The sequence below is a fragment of the Protopterus annectens genome, chromosome 6.part0 (assembly GCF_019279795.1).
Source record: "Protopterus annectens isolate FY-2018-M chromosome 6.part0, PAN1.0, whole genome shotgun sequence".
Taxonomy (NCBI): Eukaryota; Metazoa; Chordata; order Ceratodontiformes; family Protopteridae; genus Protopterus; species Protopterus annectens.
The window spans coordinates 1,575,069,660-1,575,095,910 of record NC_056737.1 but is presented as its reverse complement, the minus strand read 5'-3'; the positions used below and the strand labels follow the sequence as shown (position 1 = coordinate 1,575,095,910).

The window sequence follows — 26,251 nt, the reverse complement described above, 5'->3', positions numbered from 1 at the left end:
AACCAGGAGGGTGGTCTGGTACAGGACCTTTTTCTGTCACTTCCCAGGCCATATGGCAAACACATTACAAACTGCACAATTTTAATTTAATTACATACATTACAATCCACATAGATTTTTTTTTAAATTCTATACACCGACATCTATACAAAAGTTGCAGTTCATAAGCTGTAATAACAGCACAGTATTAACAGCTGAAGTGAGAAAGCAATTTAGCAATAAGTACAAATTGTGCCCGGTTGCACTGAAGGAAGTACAGAAGGGTAAGTAGTGGGTCTAAGTTGCTGGTGTAGTGATGCTATGAGAGTACTAAAGTGAGAATGAGGGCAGCAGTTAAGAGTACTGGGAGGCGATCATGATGAGGTGTAAGAAAGAGAGAGAGGTCAATGTTGTGTAGTTCTCTTAGTTCTGATGCTATGATCGTATCCCAGGGCATTATTATGCTAACCTGTGACTCTAAAATATGTGCATGTATTCTGTTCTTGCATAGATTGCCTTTTTTTAACTTGATTGTCTGTTGTAGTTTCCTAATGGTAAGTTGTTCCAAGAAGTAGAGTTAAGTTTGTAAAAAGCTTTTTCACATGTAGTTAAGTGTGAAAGAAGGTTTTAGTGAGTGTTTTCTCACTCAAGGTATGTGATAGCTCAAAAAATGTAAAATTCATTGAAAAGCGGGGGACTGAATTGTTCATGTAGCAGCTTATGTTAATGTCTTTAGTATATGGGAAAATCTTCTGCGGATATTAAATCAGTTTGTCTGATGAATAGCAGGGCAGTGATGTTTATAATGTTTAATAGATTGATGCATAATTTAATTTTATTTTCTGTAATTTGCAACATCACTGTGTTTTGCCTGGAGAGAGAAGAAATAACAGTTAGTGCATATTCAAGTCTTCATAGGCATAAATTGATAACATGTACCATCTGGTTTCTGATTTTAATAGTCTGGAAATTATGCATGTGACCTTTAGTTGTTGCATGACATTGAAGGTAGCAGTTCTGCTTGTGTCATCTATAAGAATCACATATATCATTGCTTTTTATAAATGGGAGCATAGCCTTGGTGGGATCTGTGATAACTGGTGGATTAGAGATTTAGGGGGGGTTTCATAAAGGTTACCACAAAGTGTACACCATGTGTACACTTTGTGTAACCTTTCTGAGTGAAATGACAGCAAATGCACTGTGGTAAGGCTGTCCTTGAATTCAGAAAAGTTACCTCATGGTGTACAGTTTGTGCTAATCCTTAGGAATCATTAGTCTTTTTGAAGCACCACTAAGAATAGCAGTGGATTTATTAGTATTAATAGTTTATTCTGCAACAGTCATTCCACATTAATTTGAATTCATTTTACAGTAGTCAGTTTAGTTGTGCAGATGGGCAGTGACCATCTGTGGCTACCATATCACAAGCATATGTGGCATGTTCCTGGGTATACTTTAGAGTACAATAGGATTGGTCTTTGCACTGACCCTTGTGGAACTTTAGTCCTAAAATTGCAGTTGGTGAGAAATAGCTGTTGACTGCTACTATAAAGGTCCTGTTAAAGAGGAAATTCTTCAATCAAGTGGTTACATCTTGTGAAAAAGCAGAAGCAGGAAAGTTTTTTGGATAAGTCATGATTTACCATTTCCGAGGCCCTTTTCAGATCCAAAAGATGGTGCATTTTAAGAAGCCTTTTCTGTGTCATAAATTTGAGAGGTTAGAGTAAGAATGGCAGGGTGTTGCATTTTTATCAGAAGCTCTGCTGTTTAAGTTAATAAAATATATTTTTATGTACTAAGAGTTTGCTCATAAATTAACTTTGCAAAGAGCTTTGTTAATGGGCAGATTTGTGATAAGTCTAAAGTCTGTAGCTGATGAAGGTTGTGTGGGACTTTGGCATGAGATAATGATTAAAGTGTGAATAGAGCTTGGTGGAACAATATCTGTGGAGAGGAACAAACAAGTTATGTGTGACTGGCTTGGAGAGAAATGAGAATGTTAGGATGCAGATAATGAAAATGAGGATTGAATGAATATTGTAGTGGGTTTAGGAGTTTTTCAGTGTTTTTTAAGAGATATATATTTGAAGTGGAATGGGGATATTTTAAGAATTCATGTAGAGATGTTGGAGACATTGGTTCATTTTGAATTGTAAAAGTAATATTCTTAGTTGTGAGTGCTGTGATTATTACGTATGAAGTCCTTAATTCAGATTCAAAGGTAGTTACATACTTTGCTTTGGGGAAAACTTTGTTAGAGAAAAGACAGACTATGGATGACCATGGTTAGGGTTTGAAAGTTGAGGTGTCTGTAAATTACTCTAATATATTGTTATAACCTCATTGGAAAGTGTTCTAGCAGTGTGTTTGCATTTTTGGTATTTGTTACAGTTATGTATATCTATTTCAATTAATTGCATACCTGTTTGCATTGTATAAATTGGGCTGTTAAAAGTGGAAGTAATCCAGGGTACACGGTTGCCTCTCCCAATTCTCTTTGAAGAGTAAATGAGTTTGTTTTGTATGGAGGTGAGTATGATATAGAATGTGGCTAATGTGGTGGTTTGACCTTTTATGCCATAAAGGGTTAACCAATCATGCTGAAGTATATTTTGAATTAGTTAGTAATCAAAATGACTGGGTATCGAATAGGATATAATCTGTTGAGTAGGGGTGGTAGTGAATAAGAATGACCAGTGTGTAAGTATGGAATATGAGGGGGGTCACTGAAGTCATTAGGAAGGATGTAAAGGCTGTAAAGTTTTTTGGGGATGTTAGTTATTATTCCACCTAATAAGAAGCTGTTAATGTCTGCTTTGGGATGAGTTCTGTCTCTGACCTGTTTAACTAAGTTAAAACTTTGTAATAAGTGGTTTGGTTTGCTTTATAATTGAGAGTTCTGGTCAAGCTTTAGGTCTTCACAAATGATCAATTTCTTTTTTGTCACGCATAAGATTTACATTAGGATACCTTCCAATATTTCTAATGAGGATAGTGGTGAGATGTATACTGTGACCAAGAATAATTTGGTGTGTCCACCCAGAAGCAGTTATATCAGAACCCAGTTAGGAGCAGATTTGCTTGTATTTAGGATTTTGTTGCTACAAGAGATGGTTTTATGTTGAACTGGTTTTGTACCATACTAACAACCTCCCCTACAGTCCTGGTCTGTTACAGGTGAAAACAGTGTAGGTGGATATGAAAAGGGGGTTTACTCAGGAATTGTCTTTTAACCAGGATTTTGTCATGGTAACGGCTTTTGGTTTGTGCCATATGGCCCAAGCCTCTAATAATGTCTGGTATTAATTAATGCAACTAATAATAGTTTGCTATTGGTATTTTTTAAAGGAAGCATTTAATTTAATGACCATAAAATCTCTTTCACTGCAGTAGGATTTGAACTGTTTGATTATCCCTTCACCAGAGCTCTTTTGGAGTGTTAATGACTGCAAGGTGTGGTTTGCAGACTCAAATGCCCTCTTAATATCGAGCTCCCACTAGATGAAGCAGTTTCTTACTTCAACTCTACGTTTCTTGCTGTCCTTGACAACCATGCTCCTACTTGTACTATCAGAACCAATAATAAAGTAGCACCGTGGCTGTCAAAAGATACCAAACAAAAAATCATACGAAGGAATAAAGCATGGGCCTTGTGGAGAACCACTAAATCCCCAAAGGCCCAACTTATATATAAACAACTAAGGAATGATACAAAGAAGTCTATTAAGCTACATAAAAAAAACTATTACTGTCACCTGCAACAGAAACACCAAAATCATCTGCAAAAATGTTGGTCTAGTTTAAATAAGCTTCTCCACCCAGGACATTCGTCTACCCCTACCCCCTTGACTACCCTCCAAAAACCTCCCGAAAATGTTGCTAACACTTTCATTGCTTTCTTTACAGAAACTATTCAATCTAGCTCCCAACAGCCCAAGAATTATCGACCCCACACCCAAAACACATCTGTCTTTCAACCTTCAACCTGTACCAACATCACTTATCAGGTCACTGATCAAGAAATTAAAACACACCACCCTATTGGCAGACCTCCTCACAGCAGAGTATCTTCAAAAAGCCGCAGATGAAATAGCATACCCCATTTCAATGCTAATCAATAGAACTATTGTTGAAGCTTATATCCCCTTCATATGGAGGATCTCCCATGTTATTCCTCTTCATAAAAGGGGTAGTTCCACTGAACATTTTTAAATTATAGACCTACAGCTATCCTGTCGCCCTATGGAAAAATGTATCCATAAACAACTCCTAGCCTATCTCAATCTGAATAGTCTTCTAGCCTCCTCCCGGCACAGTTTCAGACCATACCATAGTACAACCTCAGCCCTCCTTTCATTCTCTCATACAGTAAGTCAAAACTGCTCTCCTCTGCCCTCTTCCGAGACCTATCCAAGGCATTCGACATGGTAAACCATCAGCTGCTCTTAAGTACACAAAAAATACTCTCCATAGATAACCAAGCAATTCTCTGGTTTCAGTCCTGTCTTAGTGGCAGCCAACAAGCTGTATTATGGAAGGAAAACTTATCCTCCCTATTACAAATCACTCTTGGACTCCGTCAGGGGTCCATATTAGGCCCGCTCCTATTCTCCATCTTCATTAATGATTTGAATACAGTCATCCCAAAAGCAACTTGTATTCAGTACGCAGATGACTCTACCCTAATCTGTTCTGCTACCTCTCTGACAGATTTACAGAATTTATGCCAAAGCACCTTTAACAAGGTAGGAAACTGGCTCACTGACCAGAGTCTCCTATTAAATCCAAATAAAACAAGACTGTTACTCTTCACCCCACTCGTAAGGTTCCTTTCCCATTATTTAACATAAAATCCAACAATGGCACCATAATTTCCCCAGAACCTATTACTAAGCTATTAGGTGTAATAATCGACAATAATCTTAAGTTCGATCCTCACATCGACCGAACTCTTAAGACAGTAAATAAGAAACTTGGCTATTTATATAAGATTAAACAATTCCTTACCCCATCTGCTAGGACTGTGATTGCCCGAACACATTTACTATCAACCCTACTATATGCCTCTCCTGTTCTCACAAATCTAGGTAAATCTGACCTAAATAAACTCACTAGCTGCTATAATATGGCCAGATTTGCTGCAGATTCACCATATAGACAACACCATTGTCTTAGCCTGGAAACACTAGGCTGGCTAGAACTACCCTCCCAAATTCAGTATAATCAATTAATAGTTGCACACAAAGTTCTGTACCAACCAGAAATCACATCCATACTTAAAAATATTATCAGCCCATACAGTAACCTAAAAGCACTCTGCTCCTCCAATAGAATTCTAGTTCAAAGTGTTAAATCCAACAATTTAGCTGGTGACTCACTGTTTACCAACTCTATTGGCAACACCTGTAACTTACTTCCAGATTAACTCACTACAGTCCCTTCTTTAACTCCATTTAAAACATCTCTTAAAAAACACCTAAAAATACATTGGCTATGCACCTGTACAAACCCTAACTAACCCCTTCTCAATTTACTATGTATCACTGAAAACATTGGCTTCATGTCGAAACTATCATTACCATAACTCTGATACTTCAGCTGTTTCAGAAGATTGATTATATTGGAATGTATTACTGAACTATATGACAACTTACACAACGATGTACTATTAAAATGAATGGATTCTTGCATAAAAGATTATAATTGTAAGTTTTTATGATATATTCCGGCATATCTGGAATATGTATGCATGAGTTATTGTTCAAAAGTATATAATTGTCAAAGTTATTCAGTTTGTATGTATTTCTGGAGCTTTTCTCCCTGGGCCACCACTGAAAATGACCCAATATCCAGTTGGGCTCTCTTTGTTAACAAATGTAAAGTAAAATAAAATAAAAAATAAATATACTATCCCTGGTAAGTGCCCCTTTTTAGTGTCATTATAGATCTGAATGACTGTCTATATAACTGATAGTGTTTCACCCCTGTCTGAAACTGTCTGGCTTGCTAGCAGGAGTGTCATTAAGTAACATAATCTAGCAGTTAACTGTTTCAATGCCTGCCACAATTTTTACAGTGCCATCTGCGTGCCTAATGATATAGGTGTTGTAAAGAATTATAAAATGGCTTCAGAGCCTTCATATACTCTTGGACCTTATTTTTGTATCATAAGCTTGCTGCCAGGTCTCCACAAGTCGTCTTCTGGTTGCTTTGCTTTTCTGCAGCTGAACTTGTCACAAACTCTGGCAGTGTATGACATGAGTGTTAACTGGAAGCTGACATCCTCTCCCACATGTTGCAGGATGTAAGATTCCCTCTGAAAAAGATTAGCACACACAAGATATTTCTAGCTAAGAGCAGTCCTCCTGCCCATGAGGGTTTCCTTCATCCAGTCAGACAACCTCTGTATCAAGTGGTATGTAAACAGGTTTGGGGTGACAAAAGGTAATCCCCACTGTGCAGGGATGCAGTGCTAAGATAGCAGTAGATCATAGGCAAGGAAATCAGTTTACAGGTTTTCACATCAGAGCTGGAAAACAGTGTGCTGTTCTCTGGTTCTTTCCTGGGGCCATGAATTCAGAGACTGTGTCTTATCAGCGTCTTCCATAAGTGCAGTACCTTTGAAATCAAATGGTTCCCCACTTGGGGGGAAGTGATCTTCATTTTCTGCTCAGTGTTGCAGGGTGAGAGGGAAAAATAGAATAGTGGTGTGCACATTTTCTTCATCCTGTGGCACAAGAGGTTCTTAATTATCATCACACTGATTTTGCTTCTCATTTCCAAGTTCAGGGAAAAAAAACACAAATGCATTCTTATTAACCCTTTATGACCAATAAGGGTGTGGTTTCAGGTACTTGAATACTTGGCTATTCAGGGAACTATGCTTATCATAGAGAGGGATGTCTCCAGAGGTGGAGTGACAACTGACTCCATCTTGTAGCCTATCTCCTGGTATACCTCGTCCTCAAGGGTTTAACAGTTGGTGATTTGGAAATACTGAGGTTTTTAGGCAGCAGTACACTCTTGCAGACCTGTGGCTCCAAGTTGAAATTATTCTCAAGTTTTGGCATGTCATGATATTAAGGAGGACAAGACTGTGGTCCAAAACCAGCTGAACAAATAGTTTCTGAAAGAAGTACCCTTTTTGTTTAGGAGATTTGAACTTTTTAGTTGACAGGCTGCCCCAGTTCTTACTTGAGCATGCAAGTGTGCTGGTATCTTATTCAGTTTCTTGGAAAGCATTCAAATAGAAACAAATCTTAAATTTGACAGAGCAGTCCCCATGCCACCCATTCATACAGTTTGTGGGCGATGTTGGTTGATGTCAGCCATGTACCTCTTCTGAGCCTCAGTTATTACATGGTAAGGGTAAATGTGTGAGTCATTTGTGTGTATCATGGTCCAGCACCAGCTAAACAATCATTTCCTGAAAAAAGTGCTTCATTTCTGTTATCATTTGAAGAAACCTTTCTGTCTAGATTTGAACCTTTTTGTAGACAGGCTGCCCCGGTTTTCATTTGAGCCTGCAAGCTTGCTGATATTTTAGTTTCGTAGAAAATTCACTTTATGGTAGCTATTACTTTTACTTGTAGACTTGAAGCTTCAGACCCTTACAGTAGTTACTTCAGGATGAATCCATACTTCTTCCTGAAAGTGATTTCAGAATTGTCTTTAACCCAGTGAGTACAGGTTTCTGTTACCTTTGCAGAAGCAGAAACCTCAATTTTCGAACTTATGATGATGGTCCAGCTGTTTCTCCTTTGTGTCAAAGAGAACAGGGCTTGAGGTTTCCAGTCACACACTTTTCAAGTGCATTACCATCTGCTTTAAGATGGTGAGCCATTTGCTAGCTGTGGGCAAATGTGACTCGTTCTAGCTGAGTTGCTGCTTTTAATTCTTGCTTCAAGAATGTCTGCACTGCAGGCATCTGTACCTAGGCCAGTTTTTGTGTTTTTCTGCAAATCTTTGCAAATTATTTTCTGAATTGTGACGTATTTGGCAAAACAGTGCTTAGACACTGCCATCTGAGCTGTTTGCTTTTGTGTTAAGCCTGACTGTTTCTAACTGGTAGTTACTGTTTGAGATTCAACCCTACCAACTGATGCCTGCCATTGCTTCAGCTGGTCTATGAGAAGGCCCTCTTTGAGTCAAGGACATACCTTTCAACCTCTTAACACAAGAAATCTGGACAATGCCTAACATAATGTGGACACAAAGGCCCAAAAATATGGACATGTTTTAAATATTGCTTTTATAAACTTAGAAAGTTGTTAGAATAACAGATTTGTAGTAGAATGTATTTTCTGAAGGATATGAAGTCTAAAACTCAAATGTTTGTCATTCTCTAGTGACTTCAAATTTTATGTGGAACAGGCCAAAAATATGAGGCAAAAATCTGGACATTCTGTAAAAATCTGGACAGTTGAGTGGTATGGCCAGGGATACACCCCCCTCTTCCCCTTGCAGATGGATATGTCTTCCACCAGCCTTGGCTGTTGACATTCTGTTTAAGTTGGGAAGTGTAAAGCTATTCCTTGTTAGTGGTATGAGTGTCAAACATTCATTGTTACTTTTTGATTGCAGGAAAGTGTTTGCTTGTGGCAAGGGCCAAGCTTATAGGCTCTGCGGAAGCTTGTACTTGTGTAGCCATCATGTTATGTTATGTCATTGCATGCTTTAGAAGAGACAGACATCTGCAGACATGGGATCTTCAGTATTTTGCTAGATGGCGATTGTTAAATGACATGAAACCCACCAAAGACCTGGCATTGAAGGTCTTCTGTTGAGAGAATAAGTTTGACATTTTAGCTAAAGTGGAACATAATTAACACTGTTGAAGTGACAACCCAACCCAGTGTGCAAAAATGGGAAAAGAGGTTGAGGATGGATGGGACGAATGGAACTACAGCAGTGAGACGTGGGAGGGTTGATCTTTCAGAGATAGCACACAAGCTTACTGGGACACGTGGCCTTGTATTTGCTGGTCTTCCATATTCCTGCACTTTTCCTTTAAGGAGGTGCATCACAAATTCACCGTCTGTGTGACAGAAACCACTTGAGCACCTTTTAAATCCTAAGATGTTAAGTTGTCCCATCTCACCTTCGTTCTTGCTGTTTGGGCTCAGAGCCGATCCTCGGCTCTGACTCGGCCTTCTTCTATAGCTCAAGTGTTGTTTACTGGCTCGAGGCTACCCCTTATCCCAGAATGCCCAGTGTCAGCTACTCAGATCTCATTTGCCGCTTCAGCTGCGGGGTTGCTTTGTTACTGGCTCAGGCTTAGTATTTTTTTTCCTATTGCTTATTTGGCAGTTGTATTGTTAAATTTTATTGTTAAAAATTTTATATTTGTTTAGTCTTTACTTATTGTATCCCCTTATTGCTTTTTTGTGTGTGTGATGCTTGTTGGCCGTCGCTCCTTTTTTAACCCTGAACTCATTTAAATTAGTGAGTTCTCCCTTCCCTCCCCTGTTAGGACAGCCATTTAAGTTAGAGGCTCTCCTATAAACTTCCCTTCTGAAGAAAAAAAAAAAAAAAAAAAAAAACCTCTTTCTCTGTCTTTGTAATAGTTATTGTTAGTTGTTTGTGGTTCTTTAGCTCTGTTGTTTTGTCCCAATGTCTAAAGCATCTGGCTTTAAAAAGTGTGACTCATGCTGTCAGAAAATGTCTCTGACAGATGGGCACACTAGCTGTGTATATTGTTTGGGGGCTGTGCACCTGCAGGACTCCTGCTCTATATGTCATGCATTTAGTTCAAGGGTCCTGCAGGAGCGCAAAAACAAGTTAATCCTTCATGGGTTATTAAAGACTCAGGATTCTCCAGCTAAAGGTTCTCAGCCAGTGAAATCCCCAAAATCTGTCAAGCCGTCGTCTCCATCTTCATAACCGACTGCCTTGATCGACCAACCAAGTTTGTCGGTGCCGGCTGGCATCTACAAGACTACTCCTCCGTCGGCTCCAGCTGTTTCATCTGAGCCATCTCGGAGCCACAAGAGACTCAGGTCTCCTTCATTAGAGCCCATCCAATCAGTGCCACAGTCACCCTTATTAGGTAGCGAACGTAGTCATCGCTCTTCATCCCACTCCTCTCGATCCTCTAGGTTATTGGATCAGGACGTGGAGAGAGTAGTCAGCAGGTTGATTAAGTCACAGGACCTGGCAAAATTTCTGTCCAGCCCACCTCAACAGATATTGGCTCCATCTGCCTCTATTTGTTTTCCTCCTCCGATTACACTTAGCTCTGAGCCAGAGACCTTAGATGTGCTGGTAGTTGAACCGACGGTGCCGATCATCTCCCCTTCGGTTCCGACGTCGGCTCAGATTACCTCGATTGTTCTTTCCATCGAGGGATCTGGGCGCCGTAGCTCTCTCATCGGCTCCAAGGGGGGAAGTGGCATCAGACCCTTGTCCGACCCCGTTCTCCCTCTCAGAGCTTTGGCACAGGTGAGCTCGACTCCCACATCAGCCTCGGAGCCATCGCCCTCAACGCGGAGAAGGACTCCTATCTCTTCGGAGCTGGAGCCTTCTTTGCTTCAGGGTAGGGATGCCTTTGAGGTCATGCGGAGTGTGCTGTCCCCCAAAACAGCCCTGCTACCAGCCCCATTGTCTCTATCCCCCGTGGTGCCTGTGCCAACCTCTGCTTCTCCTCCGGCCCCTAAGCGTAGGGAACCTATGCCCCAGGACACCTCATTGGGTGGTCCCTCTTCATCCGAATCCTCCCCTGATCACTTGGAGGAGCCTGCTCAGAAGAAAAAGTGCAAGAGGAAGCACATAGACTCTCCTGAGTCTGTCACTTCAGATACAGACCCGGATGAATCGGAAGGGTCCCCAAAGTCCCCCTCTGAAGATGTTTCCTTTTCCGACATCCTTGAAATGCTTAGACAGAGGGGTGGCTGGACTTCCCTAGCCCCTACCGAGGATGAGTCTGTATACCTGGATGCATTTGGCTCCCGACCTTCCACTTCCTGGGTGTCTCCTCCTTTAGATCCACTCATAGCTGTAGTGGCTCGAAAGGCTTGGTCATCTCCAGATTCCGTGGAACCGATTCCCAGGAGACCAAATAAATTTATTACAGCCCCACAGGACAAACAATTTCTATCTAAAGGTGTGCCCATTGATGCCATGGTGGTAGCAGCAACCACCAAGAAAGAGTTAGCCGAAACTTCTTCCTCTGTCCATCCACCCAGCAAAAAGTCTCGGACGATGGACAGATATGGTAAGTGAATGTTTACTTCAGCGACCTTCTCAATGAGATCCTTGAACTACCTTACTCATTTCACATGTCTTCAAAGGGATCTCCTGAAAGAGCTTGGAGATACCTTACAAGATCCTACAGCTGAGGGAGCACCAAACAAAATGGCTTCCCAGCTTGCGACTCTTAATTCCATAGTCAACTCCTCCATGAGGCTAATTTCCTATGCAGCCGATGGAGCAAGCAGAGCTGCAGGGACAGGTGTAGCTCTTAGGAGACATGCCTGGATGCAGCTGTGTCAATTTGCAGAACCTTTTCAGGTGTCATTCACCAATACTCCATTTGATGGCTCTTCTCTCTTTGGGCCTCAGGTGAAAGACACGCTTACCAGGTGTGAACATGAAGGCAAGACTCTCTCTCTGCTGTGGGAGTCCATTTTTCCACTCCTTCCAGACCTTATCCCAAGGGTCAGAAGAGTGGAATGATGTGGTTTCGAAAATACCAGGGATCCTTGCCTGACACACGTGGTGAATTTTCCCCCAGGGGCAGAGGAGGAAACAACAACAATGGCAGATGCCACCTTCGTGGCAGAGGGGGGGGACCGCAAAATCAGGGTAACAGAGAATCTTTCTCTGCCAAGCCTTTTCAGCATCCCTGAGGAGTTGCCCGGCTGCTCACCTCTGGAGGCAGTCAGGGGAAGACTTTCACTGTACCCAAAAGCCTGGCAAAATTTAACAAGAGACAGATTATATCCGGAGGTTACAAAATTCCCTTCCATCAATCCCCTCTAGAGTCAAAAAAGTCCATCCCAGATGTCCCACCCAATCTAAGGGATCAAGCAGTCATAGAAGTCTCAAGACTACTAGAAAAAAGAGTCATTCAAGAAGTCCCCGTAGACCAACTAGGATCCGGAACTTACTCAAGATTCTTTTTAGTACCAAAAAAGACAGGGGACTGGAGACCAATACTGGATCTCAGCAGATTGACCAAATCTGTACAAAAAGAAAAGTTCCGGATGGTGACACTGCAGTCCATTCTCCCTTTTCTGGGTCAGGACAATTGGATGTTCTTGATAGATCTTCAGGATACGGACTACCATATCATGATGGACAGGCACTCCAGGAGATTTCTTCACTTCCGGGTAGGGGCCAGTCATTACCAGTTCAGAGCTCTGCCCTTTGGTCTCACCTCAGCCCCCAGGGTATTCACCAAGTGTATGGCAGTAGTCACGACTCACCTGAGACATCAAGGATTCTGGGTGTTTCCCTATCTAGATGACTGGCTCCTGACTGCTACCACCAGGCATCAACTCTTAGAGGTATGGGATTATACAATCACAACATGCACTCAACTAGGCATCACAGTAAATTTTGAAAAATCTCCCTTGTTGCCTTGTCAATCTGTCAAATTCATAGGAGCAGAATTAAACACAAAAGAAATGTTTGCAAGATTACCTCAGGAAAGAGTTTCCACTATTCGTCGACAAGTGTCTCTTTTAATGCACAACAGAAGGATTGAAGTCAGGCATGTCCTCTAAGTTCTAGGCTCCATGGCAGCTGCCATTCTTCTGGTACCATTAGCGCGCTACCACGTGAGAATCTTCAGTGGCTTCTTTTCATGCAATGGTCTTTCCAGGATCTTCCCATGTCTCACATGATCCTGATTACGGAAGTGTGCAAAAGGCACCACTCTTGGTAGATGGTCTCCCCACTGGTGACTCAGGGCAGACCTTTCATACTACCCCCTCTGGTAGCCACAGTGACCATGGATGCCTCCCTGTTAGGGTGCGGGGGAATTATCTAGGCAGGACAGTCGAAGGCACACAGCAGCCTCACAAGTACCATCTGCATATCAATGTCCCGGAAATGAGAGCAGTGCTCCTAGCATTGCAAGCTCTTCAAGACTCTCTTCCTTCCAGGACCATTGCAATCCAAACAGACAACATGTCAGTGGTGTGGTACATCAACAAACAGGGCGGGACCAGGTCTTACCCCTTGTGTCGAGAAGCCCTCTGACTGTGGCAATGGGCAATTTCCTCCCAACGTTTTCTGATGGCAATGCACATCCCTGGGAAATCCAACGCAATAGCAGACAGGCTCAGCAGAAATATTCTCATGCCTCACGAGTGGTCTCTGAATCAGGAAGTTGCGGATCTCATTTTCTGCAAATGGGGACAGCCTCGCTGCAATCTATTTGCCACTTCCCTCAACAACAAATGCAGCAGCTACTTCTCCCTAATTCCTCCTCCAGGTCAAATACCCAGAGATGCTCTTGTCCATGATTGGCCTCAGGCACTCCTTTATGCTTTTCCTCCTTTTCCCCTAATACCAAGACTCATACAGAAAGAAAAATTGTTGAGTTGGAAAATGATCCTCATTGCCCCCTATTGGCCTCGACAGATATGGTTCTCATTTCTGCACCTCCACCTTCTAGATCAGCCTTGGATTCTGGACCCGGTGCCGGATCTTCTGATTCATCAATCGGGCGGGTTGCACCAATCCCTTCAGACTCTCCAGCTCACAGCTTGGTTACTCCATTTCCAACCTTAACCAGGCTCCCCAGTATCTCCCTGTTAAATAAAAATAAACGATTACAACACAGGAGGCTCAGATGCAAAAAACTTTACTAGTGTACACCAGGAGGCAAAATACCACACAATACAAGTATAGAATTTTGTCTGGCATGATACAGGAAATGTTCCATGTTTTATAATCATACATTCAAGCTGTGCCCACTTCACTGACATGGTCAGTCACAGGGCACCTACATCACTATGATCTACAATATTCTATTCATAAGAAAAAGCTGATGTTATACTTTTTAAAAGTTTTCCCATGAGAATAATACAGCCTTGCAAAGCACCTGGTCAGTTATAATGTCTTTCTGTAAATGTTATTCTTTCAAGGTTTCAGTCCTGCTCGAATACAATAGTCAGTTCAGTCTTGTAATACACTTCTTTGTTCTCCTTGCAACATTACTTTTAGCAGCTGTGCTTTATCTCTGATAATATTCGCAAGGCCGACCATCTCAGAGGAAGGAAGAAAGATTTTCAATGCTTTATACATTCATTTTCCTGACCCAGCAGATAATCATTAGTGAAAAACATAAGCTTGCTGAGCTGGCTACTGCCAGGGTCAGAGTTCAAACACACTGCAGCTCCAAAGCTTCAAGCAATTTCATGTAAAATCATTCTTACTGCCATATTGTAAAATAGAATAAAATGCAGTACATACTATTTGCTTTTAAACTAGCACTTTATATATGTTCAAATACATATTTTTCTAACATTTTCCCTCCTTTTAATACTTTTTATTCTATTCAGAAACATAAACAATATCATATCGTTCCCTAGCCTTCTCCTTTAAGGACTTTCAACTAGGCAGGTCATTTGGTTTATATTTCGGAAAGGATTTCATTTGGAACCAATAGCTCCATTTCAATGTCTTGGTACAAAGTTTCAGTTACAGATATATCAACAAATTCTCTGACTAATCTTTTCATACAGGGAATCCCACAACATACACATGCTCCTAATAAGAGCAAACCAACACAAATAGCAATCAAAATATTCATTAGGATTGAACCCCACCCACCAGATAGACTCTGGAAAAAGTTCGTCAGTGGGTTTGGGCCTGGTTCAGTCATGGCCGATACCTGCTATATTACCTCTAGATGATCATTGATCTCATGCCGATTGTCTGATATAAACGCACAGCATTCTTCTTTGATAAGTGCGCACGTACCACCTCTCACCGCTAGGGTGAAGTCAAGAGCCATTCGATTTTGTAGCACAACAGTTCTTATTGCATTCAGTTCATCAGTCACAAGTTCGAGAGCGGAAAAAGTTGCATTACTCATTACTTCGAGAAGCTTTGACAATTTTCTCAGCTCCCAGATCGATTTGACTGCTCCATAGGCTGGGAATATTCCAGCCCAGGATATAACGCTGTCACTCAAGTCCATATGAGTCAATTTTCCTTTATCTTTTACGGATTTACAGGTTTTCCAACTGAATTCTCAGGTTTTCGGGCTACATCTCTTATATTTCGTATCTTACCTAGAGGTAATTCTGCAGTATGCCTTATAGCTGGAACCAGATAACCCAAAAAACAACTGCCAGACCAATTCTCAGGTAGCCATTTGTATGCTTTTTTCCCACAAACAAAATAACAGTTTTCTACTTTAGTACTGATGCGGGTTAACTCTGAATGAGACATTTTCTTGTCTATAACAGACAATTGTTTATGCAACTCAGGATTTTTCTGCACATCTCTTATTGTTGTTTTCATTAAGCTCAAATATGAATCATAATTTGTGCTACAGCTAGTAGTTTTAAGCTTTAGTCTTAATATAGCATTTATAAGATAGTTATGTTACAGTTACTCCAACCCACTTGGAGTGTATCATTTTTATAGAAACAAACAATTCCTCTCTGTGTAATAGGCAAATACAATGCAATCTTGTCCTGTGATCTCACAGAACCTGTATCAAAAAGTAAATTTTCCCAAGTCTCATTTATCCCCAAGGGGACAGCGGACATCAACAGTCCTCCATATGCTGTTGGTATAGCAGTACAAACCCAGCAGTTTGAGATGTTCATAGTCTCTACATATACACGCTTCATAGCTAGGTATGTGTTAAAGTTTGGATGCCAGTCTATAGACAGTTCATCACGTTTCTCCACTTTCATTTGTACGGTTATATGCAGGAAGAACCACAACAAAAGAAAAGTCACCACAATCATAGTCAGTAAAGGTATAGTTAGCAAGATGGTTAAACAATATCCTCGGGGTTGATTTGTATTTTTACTCATTTTGCCCTTGGCCATCCTGCCTTTGTTGTGTATCAGTATCAAAATGTTTATCAAGCTGAAAATTCTTTACCAGTTTACAGTGCGTCAGGTGGACCCAGGACGACCTCTCAGCAACTTTGACCGCAGTAGGCGTCGCCAACAGTACCTGGTATGGACCTTCCCACTTCGGGCTTGTCCAGTTTTTCTTCTTTATGACCTTCAGCCACACCCAGGACCCGGGGGTCAGCACCACTTCTAGTGGTCTGGTCTGCTCCTTATCTGAAAAAGAGTTCAACTGCAAAACAGTTTTATTTGTTAACAGCTTTCTCATATAATTAGCTAATGAGCTGTCAGCCTCTAGTTCTGCGGGCATGAGAGCTTTCCACTGTGGCACATAATATGCCCTTCCAAATATTACTTCAAAGGGGGTCAAGCCCTTTACATTTGGAACTGTTCTCATGCTCAGCAGTGCCAAAGGCAAACAGCAAATCCAATTCTTCTGTGTTTCATTTATTAACTTTCTTAACTTGCTTTTCAAAATTCCATTGTACCTTTCCACCAGTCCTGCAGACTGTGGGTGGTAAGCACAATGATTCTTCAAGGAGATCCCAAAGAATTTCCCAAGTTGTTGAATTGTCTGATTAACAAAGTGTGTCCCATTGTCACTATAGATTCTTTCCGGTATGCCAAATCTAGGAATTATTTCTTTTATTAGAGCTTTTGCTACTGTTGCTGCATCTGGATTTTTAGTAGGAAAAGCTTCTACCCATTTGGAAAACATGTCTATAATCACTAAACAGTATTTTTTCCCTTCACATTTGCTCAGTTCTATGAAGTCCATATAGATAGTATGGAACGTGTATGGTGATGTAGGAAAACTCCCTTGCTTGGGTTTGAATGCTCCTTGTGCATGATGTTTGTTACAAATATGACATGCTGCACAAAATGTTTGTGTAAAGTTCATGAATCCATAAGTTTGGAATATTCGATTTACTAACTGTACCATCCCCCCTGTTGAGACATGGCTCTGCCCATGGCTCAACAAAGCTGCATATCTAAATAAATTAGACGGCAATATTGGCTTTCTCTCCTTGGAGATGTACAGTCCATTTTCGAGGATTGTACCTCGTCTCTCCCATTTCTGTTTCTCAGCTTTTGTAGTTAATGTCTGCATTGTTTTCAACATTTCTAGATCTAAAATCTCAGAGGGTTGTAATTCCTCATTCAAAAGTAAAGTTTCTGAGTCTGAGGCTGCTTGCTTTGCAGCTGCATCAGCTCGTGCATTACCTTTTGAAATCTTATCCTGTTGTTTTGTATGAGCTACACATTTGCAAATAGCTACTTTGGTTGGTAACTGAATAGAATCTAATAAATTCAAAATAAGTTGCGCATGATTAATCGGTTTGCCAGTAGATGTTATCATTCCCCTATTTTTCCATTGCTGCGCAAAAACATGCACTGTAGAGAAAGCATACTGACTGTCAGTATATATGTTCACACATTTGTCTTTCGCTAGAGTGCAAGCCCGTGTTAAGGCTATCAATTCTGCTGCTTGAGCAGACAGGTTATGCTGTAAGGGTTGGGCTTCTAAAATCTCTGTATCTGTGACTATTGCATACCCTACTAGATTTTTCCCTGTAGAACCCTTCCTGCATGAACCGTCCACATAAAATGTCACCTCGGCATCATCCAAGGGCATATCAGTGAGGTCTTGTCTGGGCAAAGTTATTTGCACAATTTCCTGCAGGCAACTGTGTGGTGTGCCATCCACAGGAGTTGGAAGTAACGTTGATGGATTTAGTGTTGTACAACGTTCAATTACCATATGAGGTTGGCTCAGCAGTATGGTCATACAAGAAAGATGTCTAGCAGGAGATAGATATGCTATTTTTTCTTGCAGTAAAATTATCGCGACTGCATGAGGCACTCTCAATGTGAGAGGGTGGAATAACACCACTGAGGCCGAAGCCTGTACTGCCATTGCAGCTGCGACTACTGCTTGCACACAGTGTGGCAATGATCATGCCACTGGATCTAACTGCGATGAGTAGTAAGCTATGGGGCGTTGCTTACTTCCATGCTGTTGCGTCAGAACTGACGTCATGTATCCCTGTTTACAATCTACGGTTTGGAAAAATCTTTTGTGGTAATTTGGAAGTCCTAAAACTAATGATGAAGCTATCAATTGTTTTAGTCTGCAGAAAGCTGTTTCTGCTTCAGGTGTCCATTGTAATATATCTTGTGCTGCCATTGGTGTTTTATATATTAAATCAGCCAATGGAGCAGATTCTAAAGCATAGTTTGATATCCAACTTCGACAAAAATTAGTCGTTCCCAAGAAGGACATCATTTCCTTCTTGGTTTTTGGTTTAGGTGCCTGTAAGATTGCTGTTTTTCTGTCTTCGTCTAGTATTCTACCTTCTTTGGAAATCACATATCCTAGGTATCTAACCTGTTTTCTCCAAAGTTGTAACTTACTTTTGTTTACTTTGTGTCCTTGTGCTGCTAAGAATTTCAATAATGCTATTGTATCTTCCCTGCATTGCTGTTGGGTCGGGGCTGCTAGCAAGATGTCATCTACATAAAGTAGAATCTGACTACCTCCTGGTGGAGTAAACCCTGCCAGGTTGCTAGCCATTTCTTGTGCAAATATCGTTGGACTTTCACAATATCTCTGCGGTAGCCGAGTATAGGTATATCTTTTACCTTGAAATGTAAATGCAAACCAATACTGGCTATCAGGATGTATAGGTATTGAAAAGAAAGCATTGCTTATATCTACCACAGTAAAATATTTTTGTTGTGGCTTCAAATCGTTCAACAAAGTGTGTGGGTCTGGCACCGTAGGTGCTCTGGGTATTATTGCATTGTTTACGGCTTGTAAATCCTGTACCATCCGCCATTCCCCGTTTGCTTTTTTAACAGGAAATAGAGGGGTATTACATGGTGAATCTAGAGATTCTACCAGTACTCCTTCCTTGAGTAATGCTGCTATTATAGGTTTGATTCCCTGCTCTGCATCTTTCCTCAAGGGGTATTGTCTTTTTTGTGGTCTAAATGCCGATTTTGGTGTAATGGTTACTGGTCCTGCTGTTCGAATAAGTCCTACATCTGATTTACCTGTCGACCAAAGAATGTTTGGTATATTATACAGGGCTTTTTCTTCTTCTTCTAACAAGAATGCTAATCAGCTGTCCTCACTGGTTTGTAAGTGTACAGCTGGACGTGTCTGTGTTAGCCAATTCAATTTCTGTTTTTGTACTCCCTGTTCTGATAATTCTAAATCAGTTTGTTTTTCCCATTTTGTTACTTTTTCTCCTAAATCTGCCCATCTCACATCTTTGCTCTTTGTCAAGCTGACATGTGGCAGTCTATTAGATTTGTACAGTTTCATGAATTCCTGAGGTAGTGAACAGCTTACTACACTGTTTCCCTCAGTATCCCAATATAAGGTTCGTAACACTAATCTGTTAGCAGGATTTTTGAACAATTCCTGCTCATACTCCTTATCTGGTCCTGGCATACTACAGTAGTATAGAGTACAATGTAACAAATGCTGTTGGTCAGTGTCAAGGGAGGGGACCTTACTGATGGCTACATTCATCAGTTCCTCGGTTACTGCCCCTGGACCAGTCGTAACTAGATCCTGGCTGTACCAGTAAAAAGTTTCACCCTCCGATCGCACTACAAAAGTATCCATTTGTCTTTGTGCTTCCATACCCTGCATAGTAGGAACTACTGCTATGCCAAATATCTGCATAAGATCTCTTCCCAGTAAGTTTACTGGACATTTTGCAGAAACTACAATTTTACTTTTCTGAGTCATACCTGAAACAGGGTCAGTTATTGCTATATCATGGGAGAGTGGCTCCCTATATAGCTGTCCATTTGCTGCTTTCACTAATATATAGTCAGGTGATTCAGAGTGTTCTGGTAACTTTGAAGGATGTATCAAAGTTTGTGACGCTCCTGAGTCACACAAGAATTTCACTTCCCTTCCTTCCACCAGAAGTGTAACTTCCGGTTTTGTATCTGCTAAATAGAGCTCCAAGCTCAGTAATGCTAAATCTAAAATTTCTTTTTCTTCATCCTCTATATCTGCTTGCACTTCCTCTGTTCCTACCACCACATCTACATTTGTCCCTTGTTTGTTAGTCTTTCCTGATGATTTTTGATTGTCGTCACTATCATATAGTCAGTCCTCATCACCTTTATCTTCTGTAGTCCCCTTTTTATTTAGCCTGCAATCCCTTGCTAAATGTCCTTTCTTACCGCACTTAAAGCACTCACCTTTCTTTTTTCTCTCTTCAAAATCCTCTGACCTTTTGTCAGACTGTTTATTACCCTGGGCATTTTTCTTACCCTTTTTATTTGATTGTACTACAAAGACCTCTGCTCCGTCTTCAGCTGTGAAGACCTGTGTCTTCTTTTTCTTTTTACTATTAAATTGTCTTTCAGCATGTCTAGCATACTGAAGCAAGGCCTGTAGCCTGCTTGTTCGGTGATCTATCATATGCTTTGTAATAAAGCTACTGATGGGTGCAATGCAACCTTTCAAAAATGCATTTTTCAGTTGCTGTTCATATGAGCTATCATTTGTCTGATTTTCAGGAATAGTCATACCACTATGGTTATTGAAACATTCCAATAATCTACCATAGTACCCATCTACAGTTTCATTATCTTGTTGTATGCATTGGTTAATGCAAGTCCAATCTGCTCTAGGTTTCCATTTTTCAGAGATTCGGTCTGTAAGACCTTTCACTCTGGTGTCTAATTCTGCGTCACTATGTGAGAGTGGTTTAAGCTCTGCGTTACGAGAATTCCAGGTGCCACAAATCATGTGCCAGTCTGGACCCACAATCTGTCTAACTACCCTTTCTACTTCTTCCCCATTCAAGTGGTAACTTAGTCTCATACCTTGTAAATCTTGTATAAACTTTTTGTAATTAATTTTCGGATGAGGGATTCCCTCTGTTGCTTTCCGAATGTCTTCCGGTGTCCATGGTCTATATACTAAGAGAGTTGGGTCCTGCCCTTCCTGCCCTGCCTGAGGATTTGGTACCTCGATTAGTGGACAGATTTCTTCACTCTCTTCTAGTGAGTCCCTCCCTATTTGATATAAATCTGTGTCCCTAAATGTTTTACGTGTCCGGGATCTAGTTTCAGTAGGTTCTCTAACAAATGGTTGTAATGCTCCTGCAACTTCAGGATAACGTGGAGGTGGACTAGCCTGTCCTCCTGCTTCATATCCTGAAAAAGGCATTGGAGGGGGCGGAGGGGGAGGGGCAGACGCTATTACTGTATTATTATCCTCTTTGACTAAAAATAATGTTTTCGCATTTTTAATTTTCTGTTCCCTTCGGTTCACTTCCTCAATCCACCTATGTGCCTGAGGAATGCCTAATTGTCTTTGTTTCTTTGCCTGACCTTCTGCGTCAGATTTGAGCTGTTTTAAAAGTTTAACTAACGAAATTTTATTTAATTTACCGTCAGATTCATATTTATTAACCCATTTTGTATAATACCTTACATTATCTGCTCGTTGTAATTGCATATATTTTGCGTCATCAGTTAGGGGCGGATCTCGTGATTTTTTAGTGCACTGATTTCCCATTTCAAAAGAAAAATGTTACGTAACCCTTTTTACCACGTGGTATCTTAGTTCCTTTTACAGTTTATCTAGAATAACTGCCTACCTTATTCTGTTTCCCTGATCTCTGACAAAATATACAGTAATTTCCTTTTGTCCCTGATCTGTATAACAAATCTAAGACAATAACATTTACTGTAACCTAGTCCCTGATCTAAAACAGAAAAAAGGCAAATATCTTCCTACCTGAGCCTCCTGGGTCAGCTAGTTCGAGACCGCTCTTCGGCCGCAGATCAGAAAAGTGGCCAGCCTCTCAAAACGACAGTTCAGTCGGAGGTCTTTGTGTTTCAAGAAGAACCGTTTCGGTAGCTTCTCCTGCGCAGTATTCGACCACCGGTACACTCTGATCTGTAGCTGTCGAGGGCTTCCGGTCAAATGGAGGACCAAACTGTTAAATAAAAATAAACGATTACAACACAGGAGGCTCAGATGCAAAAAACTTTACTAGTGTACACCAGGAGGCAAAATACCACACAATACAAGAATAGAATTTTGTCTGGCATGATACAGGAAATGTTCCATGTTTTATAATCATACATTCAAGCTGTGCCCACTTCACTGACGTGGTCAGTCACAGGGCACCTACATCACTATGGTCTACAATATTCTATTCATAAGAAAAAGCTGATGTTATACTTTTTAAAAGTTTTCCCATGAGAATAATACAGCCTTGCAAAGCACCTGGTCAGTTATAATGTCTTTCTGTAAATGTTATTCTTTCAAGGTTTCAGTCCTGCTCGAATAGAATAGTCAGTTCAGTCTTGTAATACACTTCTTTGTTCTCCTTGCAACATTACTTTTAGCAGCTGTGCTTTATCTCTGATAATATTCGCAAGGCCGACCATCTCAGAGGAAGGAAGAAAGATTTTCAATGCTTTATACATTCATTTTCCTGACCCAGCAGATAATCATTAGTGAAAAACATAAGCTTGCTGAGCTGGCTACTGCCAGGGTCAGAGTTCAAACACACTGCAGCTCCAAAGCTTCAAGCAATTACATGTAAAATCATTCTTACTGCCATATTGTAAAATAGAATAAAATGCATTACATACTATTTGCTTTTAAACTAGCACTTTATATATGTTCAAATACATATTTTTCTAACACTCCCCATCAGTCCATGATATTATTTTTTCCTCACATAAGTCAACTACTAGAAAGACTTATGCTAGTAAATGGAAGAGGTTATGTTACTGGGCAGAATCTAGAAATTTAGATCCCTTTTCAGCCCCAGTCTATGAAATTCTAGAATTTCAGTCAGGTGTGGCTGCTGCTACCATCAGGGTACAACTGGCTGCCATATCTAATTTTCATACTGGAATTTTTGATTCTAGCATAATGTCTCTTAAGCTCTGCAAAGCCTTCATGAGAGGAACATCTCTCCTTAGACCCCCAGTTAGGGATCCATCTCCTCCTTGGGATCTCAATTTAGTTTAGACTTCTTTGATTCTGCCTCCTTTTGAAACAGCAGCTTCATGTTCCTTACAATTCTTTCTTGGAAAACACTTTTTCTGGTTACTATTACCTCAGCTAGATGTTTTTCAGAACTCCAAGCACTCTGTGTTCGTCCTCCTTATCTGGTGTTTCACAAAGACAGAGTTTCTATGAGAACCAATCTATCTTTTATTCCTAAAGTCTGCTTAGAAAACAATTTAAATCAATCCATAGATCTCCCCGTCTTCTTTCCCAATCACAGCAACAAGGCAGAATACAGGCTTCACCAACTGGATGTGCATAGGCAATTGCATTTTTGCCTTCACAGAACTAAAAAGATAAGAAAGTCAGATCAGTTATTTCTTTCCTATGCTCACCATAGACAAGGCCTTCCAGTTTCAAAGGTGACCTTATCCAAATGGTTGTCTGATACTATTGCCTTTATTTATCATTTACGAAATAAAGTTCTACCATCTTAACCAAAAGGTCATTCTACTAGGGCATTAGCAACTTCTGTAGCCTTTCAGTCTAGATTGCCCATAGACTCAATCTGTGCAGCTGCCACTTGGGCAAATCCTCATACTTTTATCTCTCACTATAAAGTGGATATGGTCTCACGGAGCAGGGCTTCCTTTGGTTCCACGGTTCTGAAGAGTCTGTTCCAATGAGCCACCCAGGGTTTTAGGTGCTAGGGACACTGTCCCAAACTGCAAGAATGAAGGCGAGATGGGACAACTTAACATAAAGAAGTTATGTACCTACCATAACGTTCCATGTTAGTTGTCCTTTATCTCGCCTTCCTTCTTGCGTCCCTCCCTCCTTCCCCCTTTCTAGAGGAGTGAGAGAAGTTCCTTTTCATTTCACTGCCTGAGTATCTTCTCTTACTTCAGTTGCCAGGTAGATTATAACTGTTACTTGGTTAGCTATGTTGGGAAACCAGTTTAGTTAACTGGTTACTCTATATATGTCTAGTGTACGCTATCACAAACGAGATCTGGGCAGCTGATGCTGGGCATTCTGGAATGAGAAAGAAGAAGGCCGAGTTGGAGCCAAGGATCGGCTCCGAGCCCAAACAGCAAGAAGGAAGGCGAGATGCAGGACAACTAACATGGAACGTTATGGTAGGTACATAACTTCTTTTTTTGTTTCATTTTAAGACTCCTGTCTTTATATGCTTAACTTATCTGACCTCCCTGACCGATTGTTTTATGTTGTGTTTAGAAAATGCCTCCTAAAGTTAAAAAATAAGTTCACAGTATAATAATTAGCCTACTTTTTTAATTCCATTAGTGTTATGATTGTAAAAATAGATTGTATGTGAAATTTTCCAGAACTGATGGCAGAAGCTAGCATCATAGAAGAAATGAGCAACTCAGACAGTTCGTCAGAGTCCAGAAATTCATCCACTTCAAGCAGTGACAGTTGATTCTGAAGATGAGAGCCCAAAATCTCGTTCTACACCTCTGACTTCATCTCACCCACAGCAAAAAGCGTCTGCAACAGAGTCCCTCAGTAATCGATCCCAGGACAGTGGTGGCATTTTAATGAATACATTGAGTGAGTACTTTTGTATCAATGGTTTAATGATGATCCAGGTTTTGAAAAAAGCTCAGTAAACAGCCTATTCACTACAATAACTATACATCCTGTTTAAAAAAGAAAGTATTTAAGCACTCAACAATGTTGTAGAAAATATTTTACTTCTGTTACTGTCAGTGCCATAACTGGACCTGTGTTGTAAAGCAGGGCTTTGGAAACGGGAGTGTGTGTACTGTAACCATATATATGTTTTTTTTGTTTTCCTGTCCAATTCTGCCAAGTGTTTTTCAGTAGAAGTGTTTGTAACAGGCTCTGGTATATACAACAGAGGATATGTTTTTTCTGTCCCTCTTTTAAGGATAAGCTCAGGCAGGCATTCTGGATGCCCTTTTTGACGTGAGGATAGGCAGCCCTGTTGGGTACATTTTCTAGGACCTTGCTGATGACCTCTGTGACGTTTTGAGGTATTGCCAGCTGTATCAGAAGTGAGACAGTGCATGTGTGGCATATGCCAGCATGACTGGCTGAAGTTTTGTAAATAATCTTGTGTCACTTGACTGTCACATTAATTTGTACAGATGCATGTATTGAAAATGTATTTGTAAAAGTTGCTTATGTTAAAAAAATAATGCTGCAGCAGAATCTTTTCAGAGTTCTGAATGTGAACTGGGCCAGAGTCAGGTGACTAGATGTGATGTAATTCTATAACCAGCTGAGGGATGGAACTTTGGCAGCAGCAGTTTGATTTTGTTTTTCTTTGGAATCCGATTTATAAAAGATTTATGTCAGTTATCACAGTTCAGTTGTTGTACAGTTCAGTCAGTGTGTATTATCTCATCTTCCCTTGTGAAAGTGAGCATCTCAACAGGACATCTTGCCTTGCAATATTAAGTGAGTTAACTAGCGACAGTTTCTCTTTAGTTCAATTAGGAAAAGTACATTGAGATTAGTTTACTATTTATTTTTCTGCATGTGAGATTCTATCCAGCTGTGTTATTTATTTTATGTTTCCTGTGACTGAAAACTCAGTGTATTCTAAATAAATATTAAGTATCTGTTTTCTATTTATTATCCACTATTAAATAATTTTATACATTTTCATTGTGGCTGGTCTTTTAGTGAATATTTTTAATGTTTTGAAAATACCTGTGCTTATTTCACTGTCACTGTGGCCATTCCGAAAAGCCTTACTGCTTCGGGCACACACTACCATTCATATCAGTATTTATTTGACACAGTACAATTGGTTACCCCTTGCAAGAGTCTTCAAGTATTTGGCTGGTGGAAGCTACTCTTTAGTCTGGAGAGAGGGGACATGGCTGGTGAATCAGCCTTTCCCAAGGTTGTGTGTGCAAAAAAAAAATCAGATATTCAAGTGTGTGTGCCAGATAACTGGGACACAGTCAGGGTTGCCAGATTTCCAACTGGCCAGGTAGGGACTAAAAAAAAAAGAGGTCTTCCACATCTTTAATGCGGAACATCAGAGTTCCGCATTAAACAGAAGTAACTCTGTATTTATTTTTTATTTGATTGGCCCGGGCCAATCAAAAATAAATAAACACAGAGCTACTTCTGTTTAATATGAAGCATAGCAGTTCCGCATTACACAGAAGTATCTCTATTTTGCGATGTTTTGATTGGCCCTTATGCCGGTATACAGGCC

At 40.6% G+C, this 26,251-nt stretch overlaps 1 pseudogene; it reads left to right on the top strand.

The window, feature by feature from the left end:
* The window catches only part of LOC122804007, a 455,667-nt pseudogene extending 429,978 nt beyond the window's left edge, over nucleotides 1-25,689 (top strand).
* The last annotated feature ends 562 nt before the right edge of the window (nucleotides 25,690-26,251 follow it).